Source organism: Clarias gariepinus, chromosome 5 (genome assembly GCF_024256425.1).
Source record: "Clarias gariepinus isolate MV-2021 ecotype Netherlands chromosome 5, CGAR_prim_01v2, whole genome shotgun sequence".
Classification (NCBI taxonomy): Eukaryota; Metazoa; Chordata; class Actinopteri; order Siluriformes; family Clariidae; genus Clarias; species Clarias gariepinus.
In genome coordinates, this window is record NC_071104.1 from 39,493,440 (window position 1) to 39,509,517 (window position 16,078).

The window sequence follows — 16,078 nt, forward strand, 5'->3', positions numbered from 1 at the left end:
CTTTATACCCATTTGGTAAACAGTGATGCTGTTAAAGCATACGAGGTAACTGTTGTCACCATTCCGTGATGTTTCTTATGTCTCCGGATCTTCATTAATGCGCTCTGTGAGGTCACTAACTAGACATTTGGAACAGAGTCAGTAATTATTCTTTCTAGTTTTATGAACAAGTGTGATGTGATGTGTCTTCTCTTTTCATCTAAAGGTGTACGTTCGCAAGAGTAATTTATTTGCAGTAAATAAATAAATAATTTTAGAATAAGTGTGTGTGTGTGTGTGTGTGTGTGTGTGTGTGTGTGGTAGCACTGACCCGAGCACACACGCCCTTCTCCGGGTTTTATAGGCAGGTGCGCTGCTGCCCAATGCAAATTAAAACGCAGGCTAATTTCATTTTGATTAATGCAGATGCCGTCCTTTTGGCCCGTGTTTGCTACCTGGAGCCTATTTAGTGTAAATTAGCGCGGCCATTTGGAGCTCTCTCTCTCCTCATGTGTCGACTGGGGCCTGGAAACGAGCCGCACTCACTAAAGCCTTTAATTGCCTTCTGTGCAAACGTTCCTTCTGCACTTTATCAAGCACCCGAGATCCTGGACTTTCTGCTGGTGTGTGTGTGTGTGTGTGTGTGTGTGTGTGTGTGTGTGTGTGTGTGTGTGAGAGCGAGAGAGAGAAAGAGAGATTAACCAGAATCCGACTGTGAATCCACAAATCTCTCTAATAACCACCTTCTCACTTTATACCGCTGTTATTTTACAAGACGTAATAACGCTTTTAATAATTTATTGATAATAAATGACTGATAACGTACACATGATGAGCTTATAGTTCTTGGCCAACTCAGGATCGTGTTCGGATTCACATGAGATGTCTTATGTAATGTTTAGAAGTTATTTAATGTAGTAAATGTGGTTTATAATGAAACACACTAAACCTTGCTGGGGTTGAGGGGACGGTTTCCCACAGCGGGCGACGAGGCAGTGGTAGTTTTTTTCTTTGCCGGGTTACTTTGCTTACCAGGGTGTCTCAGGGTGACACATAGTGATTCACAGCTTGCTCACATGGACTCTGCATGTCCAAAAAATCTCTACAGGAACTGTAAGGTTTTTTTTTTTTATAACTAGAAGGTCCACTTTATTATTATTTATATATTGTTATTTGTATGAATGTGTGTATATATATATATATATATATATATATATATATATATATATATATATATATATATGTGTGTGTGTGTGTGTGTGTTTGTCTGTGGGTTGCAAGAAGGTTGAGGTCCATGAAAATGTCTATTATTTTTTTAATAATATATTATTGTATAATAATAATAATAATAATAATAATAATGGGCAGTGGTGGGAGGTAACTGAGTACATTTACTTTGTTACTGTACAGTACATTTTATATACAGTATGTAAGTACAACCAATATTTGTACTTGTACTTCACTGCATTTCTGCATGGCGTTGCATTACCTAACTACAGGAATATGTAGTATTTGAGGTGGGAATTTCGCCACCTGCTGACTATTATGTATAATATGTGTAATATGTCTCTTTCCTTTGAGACACGCACGATAACAGGTGTGAAATCAGAAGCAGGGCTGGTTGCAGACAGTGACAAAAACGGCACGTTCACAATTGGAAAGCAGAGGGAGAGAGAGAGAGAGGGAGAGAGAGGAGGAGAGAGAGAGAGGAGGAGAGAGAGAGAGGGGGAGAGAGGGGGAGAGAGAGAGAGAGGGAGAAAGAGAGGGGGAGAAAGAGAGAGAGGCAGAGAGAGAGAGGCAGAGAGAGAGAGAGGGGGGAGAGAGAGAGAGGGGGGAGAGAGAGGGAGAGGAGGAGAGAGAGAGGGCGATAGAGAGAGGGAGAGGAGGAGAGAGAGAGAGAGGCAGAGAGAGAGAGGGAGAGAGAGAGGGAGAGAGAGAGAGAGGGGGGAGAGAGAGAGAGGGGGGAGAGAGAGGGAGAGGAGGAGAGAGAGAGGGCGATAGAGAGAGGGAGAGGAGGAGAGAGAGAGAGAGGCAGAGAGAGAGAGGGAGAGAGAGAGGGAGAGAGAGAGAGAGGGGGAGAGAGGGGGAGAGAGAGAGGGAGAGGAGGAGAGAGAGAGGGGGAGAGAGAGAGGGGGGGAGAGAGAGAGGGAGAGGAGGAGAGAGAGAGGGGGAGAGAGAGAGGGAGAGAGAGAGGGAGAGAGAGGGAGAGAGAGGGACAGAGAGAGAGAGAGAGAGGGAGAGAGAGGGACAGAGAGAGAGAGAGAGAGGGAGAGAGAGGGAGAGGGGGGAGAGAGAGGGGGAGAGAGAGAGAGAGATTTATTACTATGAAAAGCCTACTGTGAGCTGATGTATACAAGCCCTGTATTTTTGATACATAAGTCTAATAATAAGCACTTTCCCACTTTTACTCCGGTACAAAAGTAACTTCTTCTTTTACTTGAGTAATATTTGCTATAGGATCTACTTTTACGTAAGTAAAGGTTTTGTGTTCATTGCCCACCTCTGTTTATAGGAAACTCGCAAGTTTACATTTACAGCATTTAGCAGACACGCCCTCACCCAGGGCGACTTACATTCATCTCATTATACACCTGATCAGTTAGGGGCCAGACGGGGACAAGTTGGTGGTCATGGGGTTCAAACCTGGTGTGTAGAAGCAGACATATATTTTTTACACATTCATAATTACATGTAGTACTTTAGAACATAAAAACATCAATCCATGCAGATTGTCAGGTCATAACAGCGACGAAGTCCTGAAAATGTTGGAAAATGTCGAGTTGCAGCTTTACGGACCGTTACAAAGCACTGACACTGGAGACTCCTTCCATGCATGTTACATAAACGTCCGCTTTCTTCAATAAAGCTCAACCTATCAAGAGTTTTTCAATCTGTCCATGTACTGCGCTCACAACGCATGCCGGTACGTACGATCGAGCGCACTCACGTAAACCCGCTGTTGTCTGTTGTGGAGAATTAATCCGCACCTTGATTCAAGGAGGTTCCACGCAGCAACTAAGTGACTTTAGTGTGTCTTCAGCTTTGGGACCGCTGCCATAGTCCATTAGAAACGTCACTTCCAATCTTTAGTGGCTTTCGCACACGCCGCTCATGTCCCATTACACTCGTTTTCTTCTGCATCCCTTCATCCGATAGACATCTCAACAGGGGACCCGTGGACGAGCCGATAATTAAAGAGGTGGCATTTGCTCCCACTCTCTCTTACTCACACACACACACACACACACACAGTTTCTCTTTCTCAGAGATCTGAATCTGCAATTACCTTCCAGAAAATAGCGTTGTCAGGACAGGGCCGGCGTTAATAATGGCCTCCATCTCTCCGGCCTGCAATCGTTTCTACTGAAGCTGCACTTTGATTGTTTATTGGTTCAGCTCGGGTTATCGGCTCAATGCTGGAGCAGAACAGGAGGGGAGAAATGGGGGAAAGGGATGAGTGTGGGCTGCAGTGTTTATTTCATGTTGTTTATCAGCATGTGATGCGCAGCGTAATGCTCTGCTCATGAGGACATTTTCTGATGCTGATGGATGACGGAGACGATCGGCTTCTTACTCCAGACTGGTTTGTTATTATGTTTAATTCCACACTGGAGTTCTGGCTATTTCTTAGTGTCACTCCAGTATGTTATACTCCAATCATCTGATCGAATACTATCCATGATAACGAACATACCAAGACTTCAAAGTTTATATTTTTATGTTAATATTGTCATGTGAAAAAGTTAGTACCCCCTATTTTAATTATAGACATTTTTGGATAAAAACATCATAAAAAATCTTCTAAACGTAGCGGGTCTCAGTGCATACTCAGGTGAACAACATTATTTATTTAACCAAAAATTTAACCCAAAAGAGACAAAAATGTCAGCAATACTGTAAAATAAATAAATATATAAATAGAGATTAGTATACTTTTCTCATTTCGTACGTTTCTGGTGATTTAACTCATTGAATCTTATTAAGGTACTTATTTAGTACATAAGAGTTTTAAAATAAGTCCACTTTAGTAAAATAACCTTTAAATTTGACAAAATTGCTCAGTTTTATCCCCGTTTGTGGACCCGTGATGGTGTAACACTGTACACTGCTGTCCTCCGTTGTGTCCCAGTTGTCCTCGGGGATGATGGCGGTGAATTCTTTAAAGTCTGTTCTGTACTTTTTGCAGAAATTCATTAATTTAGGGTTAGACGAAGTTAATTAAGGCAAGTCTTTACTGGGATTAATTTGACATTATATATTCCAGTTCTGGTGCAGGACTCCCACAGAGTTCACTCAGGTTCCTGTTGGGATGTTGACTGTCAAACCTAAAGAAAGCCAGAAACCAAGTCTAAATGCTCTGCCAATGTCATACTGGAAAGTATGGGGGGGGGGGCTAATATATAATATATGCCCTCCATGTGGACGGTCCCAAAATACCCAAGAATACTTTTAAAATCATTCAGAGGAGGACGCTCAGCATGGGGACGGGAAACCTGAGCACAAAACTACAGAGCTTAAAGAAATGCACTTTTGCAGTAGCTGTGTGTGCGGACGCCAGGTTCAGATGCCAGTAAAGATGACGTGATTTAACTGTTCAACTATATATTTTTAAATAAAAACCAGAGGGTGATTTGTACAGATTTACAGTCAGTTATAAATGGGTGATTTAAATTTCAGCTTTTAATCTGTCCTTGGTTTTTCTTGTAATGCGAATTCGTTCAGGGGGAATTTATTCGCGCGTATATAAGCGCGTATTAACAAATGTACAGCACCATGTTGAATTTTAAGATGAACCAATTTTTTTATGATATAAGGTTGTTTTGTATTTAAATTTAAAAGTAGTACATCTTCTCTTCCTGTGGGCCAACTGCCACGAAACAAGGACTATATGTTACCTCAAGCAGCTTAACCTGAACCTTTTAACAGCGACACGGTATGTAAACTGAACACGTTGACGTGGAGTAAATGTAACTTAAAAATAATAATTAGATTTACTTAATATTGTCAAGGAATCGTTTTTCTGGATTCTTTTAAAGTTAAAATTAACTTGTTAAATTTTACAGTATATCTTCACCCTGTGTGTGTGTGTGTGTGTGTGTGTGTGTGTGTGTGTGTGTAGGTTTTTTCCTCTAGGTACTCTGGTTTCCTCCGCCAGACAAAGACACCCACTGTAGCGTGATTGTGGTTTCCAGTTTGCCGGTAAAGTATGACTGGGTGTGTGAGAGAGTGTGTGTGTGTGTGTGTGCTCGTGTCCTGCGATGTGTTGGCTCACCTGGGTGCCCTGAGCTACCCGGAGCTCCCTGGGATACATGATGATGTCTGGAAGTCTCAGAGACAAAATGAGCTACTGTAGGGGTTCTGTTCTAATCTAATCCAAGCAGAAATCTAATCATGGGGTCAGTACACACTCTGTGAGTTTATCTAACTTTCGCTCAAACTATGTTTAAAGGTGAAAATTCTGCTCGTGTCCTACATCACCTTTAGTGTTAGCTTATTTTTGGTGTTTTTTCGAGTGTCATTAAGCTCGAGCTTCACCCTTCATTACACACTAATTGGCAAGTCTAAATACCAGAGAAAGAAGTCGAAATGACAGAGAGAGAGAGAGAGAGAGAGAGAGAGAGAGAGAGAGAGAAAGTTATTTATTCCAATTGCATTAAAAAAACTTTTATAACTGCTTCATAAAATTGTATTTTTCACATAAAGCACCTGTCATGGACGTTTAGTTCTATATAATAATAATAATTAATGTAAACACACAAGCCTAAATGCCATACTTTTCAAAATGAAATTCTATGTGTATTTAATAAATAATTTTAATAATATACAGTATAAAGAAATGAAATGGCATTATGATTGCTCACACTGTCGCTGATTATTCACATAGTCTCATTCTGAAAATAAAAATATACATTATATGAACACTTTTACAGCAAAATGAGATAAATCCAAGTGGCTTGGATTAAATAAATCAAGTTTGTTCAAATGTTTCATTACGTATACAACCTTAAAACGACGAAGGCTGCTCAAAAGATCAAAGAGAAACAGAGTGACAAAAGATCAGAAGAAACATTATGAATAACACAAAAAACTTCAATTTACAGCATCACCAGCCTTCTACGAGGATCAGTTTGACCCGCTGTGACAGTACACGTACGCACCAGTTAACCAACAGCTTCCCACACACAGCTCGTGCATCTTATATCTCATGCACACTAATCACTCAAGCAGAATTTAAGTGTTGTAATGTTATTTCTCAGTTTCACCACAATGCTTACACAACAGTATTACGCAGTTTCCTTAAAGCGTATAATGTGGTGTTTAGACAACGTACAACTTGCATAATGTCATATTTCAAAGAACATATCACGAGCCATGGATTCCTGTCATTTATTACTTCTAGAGTTACTGCAAGAGACTCTTTTACTAACTGAGTGTAACCACAGTTTTCCTAGCTTCAACATTCTTCCAAAATCCTTTGAACACATTTAAACCACTCACAGCAGCCAAAAGGAGTCCTGTTGCTTTATTGATCATGTGACAGAAAGATCGGCTCGTCAGAACATGTTGGCTTTTGCTCAAAAATCAGGCTAAAGGTTTTGTTATGTATAGCAATATCTGTCAAAGAATAATCATTTGATTTAAAAAAATCTACAGTGTTCGTCATTTTCTGCTGTGAAACAAGAAGGTTTTATTGTCGTGGTTGCTCCAGGTGCAAAAGGGGAATCTGCACAACACTGCGACCTGAAACCAATAGAGCCCCTATGGAGAGACCTGAAAATGACGTTCAGCTCGAACGATTCCACCAAGAGGAATGGAAGAAGCTTCCAGAAGCAAGCTGGGCCAAGCTTGTAGCATCATTCACAAGCAGACTTGAGGCTGTCATTGCTGTCATTACTATATTTATGTAACTATATTTATCTTTTTTAATAAATAAACAAACCACTCTAAACACCTGTTATTCCCTATTCTGGTGGATTATGAATAGGATGACGAGGAAAAATGGATTTAAATCAATTTTAAGATAAGTGTGAAACAAAATGTGGAAAAGGGTCTGAAAACTTTCTGTCAGATATACAGTGCCTACAAGTAACTACCAGTCAAAAGTTTGTACACCCCCTCTAACTCCATGGTCCTTCCTGATGTTTATTTCTCTCTACACTGTAAAACAATACTGAAGGTGTTTATTATCCAAAACACACAATAATCTCCTCTGAACAGTTGATATTGAGATGTTTATCTGCTACTTCTGCTCTGTAAAGCTTCATAACGGCTCTAATCTGAGGTGCTGGTTGTTAATTGGTGATTTCTGAGGCTGGTGACTCTAAATGAACTTCTCCTCTGCAGCAGAGCTCAGTTTTGGTCTTGTTCTCCTGGGAAGGTCTTCATGAGAGACAGTTTCATCATGGTGGGTTTTACAAACACACTCGACACGATACAGTTCTTATAAGAACTGTTCTAGCTGAGCTCCGTGTCTTAAGGTGTATTTCATAGTTTTGAAAAAAATCCAGTATTGTTTTAGAATGTAGAAAATAAATTTAAAATTTTGTCAAAACTTTTGACTGGTACTGTGTGTGTATATATATATATATATACTGTATGGCGTCTCAAAATTAGTGCCTTATAATGCCCTAATGAATCAAGTTTCCATGGCAACAAGCATAGACGATGTGACATACTCAACCATAACAATTAAAATGATTAAGGTAATTACATAGAAACGGTGAATTTAGATGCTGCCATGCCTCAAAACCGTGTAACCATGGCAACAATAATAAAATAGCAATCTATTGATTTCAGTTTGTTTTCCATAACAGCGTCTCTGACGGTATATCAATCAGTTTGCTCTAGTACTGAAAGATTTCTCTCTGGGAACAGGTTGTTCGCAGAAACGGACATTCTGCATGAAGGCGTGTTTATTTATTTTTCACGGAAGGAGTCTTCAGTGTCAGTGTCAGTATATCTCATTATCATGAAGGACGAGGAAAGCTGTACAGTACATTAAGTAGAAGGAATCATTGTTTCATGAAATACCAATTGGACTAATGTCTCTGGACTGTGGGATAAAACTGGAGCACCTACAACCCACCAATCATGCAACCTCCAAACACACGGACACAAAGGAGGAACCAAACCCTCAACCCTGGAGGTGCGAGGACCAAAGCCACACCCTTCATGCCACTGGTTGTTTCTTACATAGAATTTGTTTTGTCAGACGTGAGACGACTTTCTGTTGCATAAAACATTTCTGGTTTCGTTTTTTTGTTACATTTCAGCATTTTTTTTGTACACTCTTATTCAATGTTACACTGATTTTAGGATTTATTAAGTTTTTACTTCTTACATAATTTATTCCACACACACACACATGCTCGAGGAACTCTGTGTGTATTTTCCTATTCACACACATACGGTAAACTGTGGCTCGATGAGGCGGTAAATTGTTTCCAGATGCTCGAGTGTGTTTCCTTCTGCGTATCTGAGCCAGTCGATGAAGGACACGGACGCGTTGTGTCGTTTTTCGGTCGATGTAACGATTCTCCAACAGAGCGAGTGTTTCACGCCACACTACGTTCACCTAAATGTACATTTTGAACTCATTTCTCCCGTTTTATTTAGCATGCACTTCATAGGATTTGGACTCGAACTTGAATGATTTGTTTACTCCTTGACACTACGCCATGTTCAAGAAGCCCCGCCTCCCAGAATGCGAGTTCTGTTACGGCTCCACAGCATGCCAGAAAGTGTTTTATTATATACTCTGAGTTTCACACTCCACGTCTCTAATTATTATTATTCCTCTTATTATTATTATTATTATTATTATTTATTGATACTGAAAGGTTTTGGCGTAGTGGTAGCTTAGCGGGTTAAGGCTCTAGGTTACTGATCAAAAGGGCGGTGGTTCAGTCCCCAGCTCCACCAAGCTGCTGCATGATCAAGTCCCTTAACCCTATATGCTCCAGTGCTGCTGTATCCTCTTTAACCCCGTGCTCTGACCCCAGTGTCTCTGGCATAACGAACAGAATTTCCCCCTACTGTAAGCTATGCGTGACAAATAAAGGCTTCTTCTCCTGATTTGCACCGTTTGTCCTCTGCAGCTGATCCAGAATTCAGCTGTATGACTTGTTTTCTCCCACAACACCCCACTGCTCCGCTCCCTCCACTGGCTTCCTGTAGCTGCTGCATCGAATCAAAGCACTGATGCTGATCTACGAGGCCAAAAAAAAAACGGCCCAGCAGATTCGTCTAAACTGTTTTTTGTCCTCACTCCTCAGTGGTGCAATGGACGTCCTGGACGGGCGAATCACTGGCAGTGACGACTAAAGACTCACCTGTTTCTTAGGTTTTCTATTTCTATATCTGTTTTCTATTTAAGTTCACTGACCGAACCCCCCCAACATACCCATCCCCCCCCGCACCTCCCATTACCACCAACACCCCAACTAAAATCCTCCAACTAATGATGGAAACTTCAAAGCACTTCGGTAAGTCGCTCTGGATAAAAGCATCTGCCAGATGCCTAAATGTAAACGCGGTTTGCTTTTCTATTTTTTCTCGGCCTGTATTCTCTCGAATGCTTTCAGGTGGTCTGTGTTTAACTCTTGATTCATTTGTCGATTTTAACCATCATGAGTCTTTTCCTTGTTGCGGAACCTTGATAATGTTATCATGCATCACCAGTTGTTCATTGATTACGGATTATGCTTGTTTTGGTTTAATCTGCCTGTTCTCTGACAATGGATTTATGGATTTACCGGACTAAACATCTGAGCTGTTATACGCACTTAAACAAAAACGAAAAAAAAAAAAAAAAACTGCCTTATTCACTACAAGCACGTTACACAGCTTAACCCTTGAAACCCAGATGTGGTAGAGATTCATGCACAGATACGCCACACAGCACAGGTCCATGGCGATATATACTGTATAGAGGCCTGAGCTGTGTTGCGTATCTGTGCATGAATCTGTACCACTTGAGTTTTAAGGGTCAGGCTGTGTAACATGCTTGTTATATATGGGTTTTGTGGATATGGCAGGTAGAACATAAGTTATTATTACTTTTATGATGTAATTTGATCACTACTGGATACGTCACACAAATGTAGAACTTATAAAATTAGTATATTATTATTATTATTATTATTATTATTATTATTATAGAAAGAACCAAAAACAGCAATAATAATAATAATTTGTATCTGTGCTATTTTTTTGCCTATGTGACCCATTTTTACATTTTTAGCTCAGTCCAGTTTGTATATTTGGTTAAAATGAAATAAAATTCAAGGGCTACGAACTTTACTCAGACTGGTTCTCAAAGTGGGTCCTTATGGATCCATACATAAAAAAAACAGTAATGCATTTGTAGGAAAGTTTTTATACTTTATTTAATAATACTACTTAAACTCATTTAAATGTACACTTTTTCATCTGCATTTAATTTATGAAGGGGGGATTAATTATAAGCACTGTTTATATAAAGACATAAATATAATACACAGACTGATTTTATACTAATAGTCGCATCTGTACTGCTATTAAATAAAAACAAAAGAGATGACCTGCGACAGCTGAACATGACAACATGCCAGTTTAAAAAAAAAAAAACAAACAACTAAGAGGATAAATTCCATCATGGCCGCCTGTCAGAAAATAAACGAATATGCTGCTCCTTTTGGAGCGTCCGCGCAGTTCGACAAAAACTCGGGCTAATGGTGAGACGCCAAACACAACAACAGCATCCGTCTTCTTGTCAGCTCGTATTGATGTAACGTTACTGATACCAAATGGTTTTGTGTTGTGAAGTGTGTCTCAGAGATACCTTTAGCTGTGTGATCTTCTGCTTATTTCTTTTTAGAATTTTAGAGCACACACACACACACACACACACACACACACAGCAGCAGAGACTCGAAACCACACGCTATTCCACTCCGATGAACCTCTGTGAGATTACAGCAGCTGGTTGTATCTAAAATCTATACGTTGTAATTCCTTTAAAAGGCGAGTTATCGTTATCGTGGTTCTGCTCTAACGAACCTGATTGAACTCCACGCACATTCACACACACGTGAGGTTCATGAGGTCAATCTGGGTGGGTGTTAAACGTGTGTCTTAAACCGCAGCGCTGTCGAATTCCTGATTCTGATTGTCCAGGAGGTGTTGCTTTGTTTCCAACAGAGGTGGGTAGAAAGTATTCGGTGAAAAGACTACTCAAGTACTGAGTAACTGTTTCAATCATACTGTCTGATTAATTTTAGAAATGATATTTATACAGTATATTATAGCATCATTATAATAATTATATAAAATTCAATGAAACAGCTAAACTACCTACGATGTAAAAGTAGCGTTTCTTGGTTTTCCAATAACATGCTAAATATATAAAACTATATTTATATAAAACATATCAAATATGTTAAGATTTTATTTCTCACATATATTCATTACCGCACAGTGAAGTTCCTTTCATCACATATACCAACTTAGGAAGCTGGAGTCAGAGTTCAGGCTCAGGTATAGTACAGCACCCCTGGAGCAGACACGGTTAAGGGCCGACGTCAGGGGCCCAGCAGTGGCAACATGGTGGATCCTGGGCTCAGCATAATGAGCTACTGGTGTTCCTTCTCATAATTGTGTTTTAGACGCTGTGCGCGTGGAGTTTGCATGATCTAGCCATGCATGATCGGTTGACGTCCAAGGTGTACCCGCCTGGATCCCAGGATCGACTCCAGGCTTCCGTGTACTGGTAAAGCGCTATCATTTGGCTGCTCCCATCAAGGTGACGCCAGAGAGGACCATCTGATCCACACACAACTTGGCACAGGTTTTATACAGGATGCCCTTCCTGACGCAACCCTCCCATCCTATCCGGGCATGGGACTTGGGACAGGTTTGGGCCTTGGGTGGGAAACAACCCAAGGACCTTCTGCATGGCAGACGAGAAACCTACCACTGAGCCACCAATGACCCTCAACATCAGGGTGGCAACTCTGCTTCGTCACATCACTGTTGTTTATCATTTTCTAATAGAAGCATGACATGGACAGTTTCGTTTCTTGCTTGGTGCGTGTGCAAAATGTGTGTATATACTGTAGGAGGGGTGTTTTGGTGGGATTTTATCCCAGGCTGTACTTTCGTGCATGTGTGTGTGTTTTAGAGAAGCAACGATACCTGTTTAAAATTACGCATTTGCAGGAGCGATGTGAGTGTTTGCGTTGTGCAAAAGAAAAAAAAACAGACCAAGCAGAAAACAGCACATATATTATTTTCATCTGTGATAATCAGTCAATAACTCAGAATCAATCTGACGCGGAATCATGTACGAATTAAAAATTGCATTTTTCATTCGCTGTCTCCAAAGGTCAGCATTCATCTCTTCAATAAAAAATTTGCAGACCCCATGACCTGCGTTGTACACGCTGCAGAGGAGCGGTAATAGGTAGGTGTTTTAATTTCCTCCTGACATTAAGATGTTTGTGCCTTATAGGCGTCGGAGTGCGAGTGTGGTTAAGAGTGTTTTCGCAGAAGTTAGTCTGTGTAAGTGCTTCTAATAACACTGTGTGGACAAACCCCCGTCTGAGAGGCATGCCGTCATGATTTTATATAGAAAGTTTGCTTTTGGGGGGTCACCTGACTCATGCACATGAATGAAAACAAGGAGATCTCCATGCCAACAGTGTGGACAGGGACGTCTCTAAGGTCTAAACGTCTCCTTTGTTTGCCTGGCATACTGTTAGATATATTCCAAATATGAAGAGCACTCATACAGAAAGAAAAAAACTATTTCAGATGTTTAACATTGCATTGACATTGTCATGAACAGGACAAGAATTACAGTCCTGACCTCACTCTAAGTCACTTCCACATGTTTTGCCAGTTAAAGGAGTTCGATCATGGCTCCGGTGTACAACTTTCTACCTTGATGGTGTCCAAGCACTAGTGAAACACTGGGATAAGTGCATTAGTGTATCAGGGGATTATATAGAGACATAAAGAGAGTTTTTACTCTCAGAACTGGGTTCTGTTATTCTGCACAATATAAAAGTCCCGCTTTGACTTGAACGCCCTTCTTACACATGCTCCAGCTCAGCTGATTACTGATCAACAACACCGGGACTTGATAACATGCAGTCACAACCACACACAGAGTGTAAAAGGACTTCCAGTTCACTTACCTGATCAAAAGTAAACGCTCCGTGTCCATGGTTACCAGTGGTCATCCAAGCCTTTGTTTAAACAGGACTGTATCACTGCTGTTTATCTGAACTCCATGTTTGCATCGTTCCAGCTCATCTGGTTTATTCATCACCAGGCCTTAATTACGTTGCTTGTGAGAAATGTATTAAACTCAGTCCACCTACACTTGATCCATCTGTCATTCAATGAAAGACTTTAACTCTGTTTGGATCAATACCAAAATCTGACCAGTTCATCTTAAATTCATATAAATTCTATAAACAACTCTTGTTTGAGATATCATGCTAGCAAGTACATCAGAAACATGGACAGACAGACAGATGCATGAAAGACAGGCTTGAGTTTTTAAGCATAAATGCTTGACATTCCTGTAAGACAAACAGGAAGAACGTTATTGGGGAAAAAATTAAGCTTTTTGACCTTCAGCCAGTCCGTATCTCGCATTAATGAGTAACTTAAACCAACTAATGTCAGAAAGGGGCAGACAGGTAGGACCCAAAAGCAGGACACAACAGAACTGGGGTGGTTTTGAGAATTTTAATAAAAGTTGCAACAAAATACAGATGATGGCAATGATCAGAATAACAGAGGAAGTGTATTGACTGCAGCTCGAGACTTGGAGCAGATGCGAGCTGCACACTAATCAGAATGGCTAAGCATCTGAGACAGTTCTGCACGTTGGCTTGGAGGAAGTCCCTTTAATGGAAAGCCTGAAGGACAACATGTAGAGAGAGCTGCGGGTCCACTAGCACTATCCAAAACAAGGTCAGAACAAGTTAGTTGTACAAGGCATTCACAGCTACAAAAAGCATAGTTATCCACATACTCAAACAATGTCTAGTTACCAGTCCTGAATTTTGATGAACAGATGGAGTTATGGGCGGCATAGTGCTTAGCACTGTCACCTTGCAGCTCTGGGTTCAATTCCTGGCCAGGTTTGACTCCTGTCTCTGTGTGCATGGAGGTTGCATGTTCTCCCTGTGCTTGGTGGGTTTCCTTTAGGTACTCCAGTTTCCTCCCACAGTACAAAGACATGCGGGTTAGGCTAACGGGCGTTTCCCAATTGCCCGTAGTGTGTGAATGAGTGTGTGAGTGTGTGTTTATATGTGTGTGCCCTGTGTGACCATCTCACAGAAAATCCATGCACTGCAGCTCACTTTTATAGTGGAGCTCAAAGTAAAAAGGGCTGCCACAGGAAGTTCTCGAAACCAGATGGCCGCTGAGCCAGAAGAGCAAATCAAGACACCCGAAGCTATAATGCTTTAATCACTTTGTTGTAGAACTAAATGAGGTCTTGATATAATGCAAGATGTGATGCGCTAGCTGCAAAGGGACTAACTGGCCTTCAGAGAACAACCGAGTGAGGAGCATTAGAAGGAGTAGTAAAAAGAAGTGTCTACACAGTCCACATAGTCCTGGTGTACCTAAAGGGTCTGTGCCTTTTCTTCCCACCTCTTTGCTGAAAATAATCATCAAATGTTAGAGCTTCTCTTTCCACTGGTATGCTGATGACACTCTATGCTGATGACACAAACCTCCCTGTCCCTCCATTCATGATCTTTGTTTGCATTCCAACAAGCTTCATAGATATCCAAGACTCAATGAGATATCACAAAACTTTTTAAATATAGAAAAATTGGAAAGCCCTTAGTGTCAGCACCAGTGTCAAGCTCGACTCATTGTCGGTTTTAATATCAAAGACTACGTGGAGGCCAGTTAGAGTAGCAATCATGGCCTAGAAGGCCGTCACGGACCAAACTGTTGGATCTCCAGCTCTTGCAGATTTTTTTCATATTTAATCAGGAACATGAGCCCTTGACCTAGAGTCATGCCATCAAGCACTGAGAAATGAGACATGAGATGGAGATACTCCAAAGAGAGACTTAAAGGTCCAGCTTTACAATGAGAAACAGTGGTAGATATACCGTAGATCAGTTTAAAATATTTAAACACTTTACAAACATACAGTACTCATCACTCGTACTGAATCAACAATCTCTGCTTTCCTCCAAGCCTGCTTTTTCTTCAGAACGTCTCTATGTACTTTTTAATGAGAGTTTGTATAAAAGACAGGATAAGATGAAAGCCCTGTTCTAGTGATCTGTCCATTTTACAGGTCAGTCAGTAAATGGGAGCTAACTAGGGCAGGTAGGGACTAAAGTTGTGAGCGTGGGACTAAAGAAACATCTGAACGTAGGATTGGCCTGAAGTTTCATTGGAGTCAACTGTTAAAACCTGTAGCTTCATTACAGCATCAGACTGTGTTTGCAAATGTTGTCTGAGTGAAGTCACAGCTCCTTATAGAGAAATGAATCACCTGTTACTTCGTGACTCGTTAGTGTATGGATAATGATCTCACGCCATCCCAGTGGCTGCAGGGACGAGTGGAGGTGATTATTCCACCATTTTAGATTCAGATGTAAACCAGTCTCTCTTTCTCTCTTTCGATCTTCATGCAGATTAGCTCACAACATATGTGCGTGTGTGTGTGTGTGTGTGTGTGTGTGGTTTAGCGTATCACGTCAGCAGAGAAAGTGTACATTTATGCCTAGGTCGCGCTAGCATCCATTAGCATTTTGATTGTCCCATTAGTGAAAATGAGAGCGTCTGTCTTTAGTAATTAATTGCCTCATTTCATGAACGTTTCCGTTGTTTATTTTCGTCCCGACACGCATTTAGCGAACCCTTCAATTAATTTGTTAATAGAAATGTAAAGACCGATCAAATTAACCTCTTTTCCACTACATTACGCTCTCTGATTAAAAAACAAACTGCATGATAGACACACTGCCACATTCTCACTCACACTCCACAAATAAAGTCCATCAATAAAAATATATTTTTAATCTGTTTCAGGTCCGTCTCCATTGACAGAAAAAATATATATTTTACATTAATT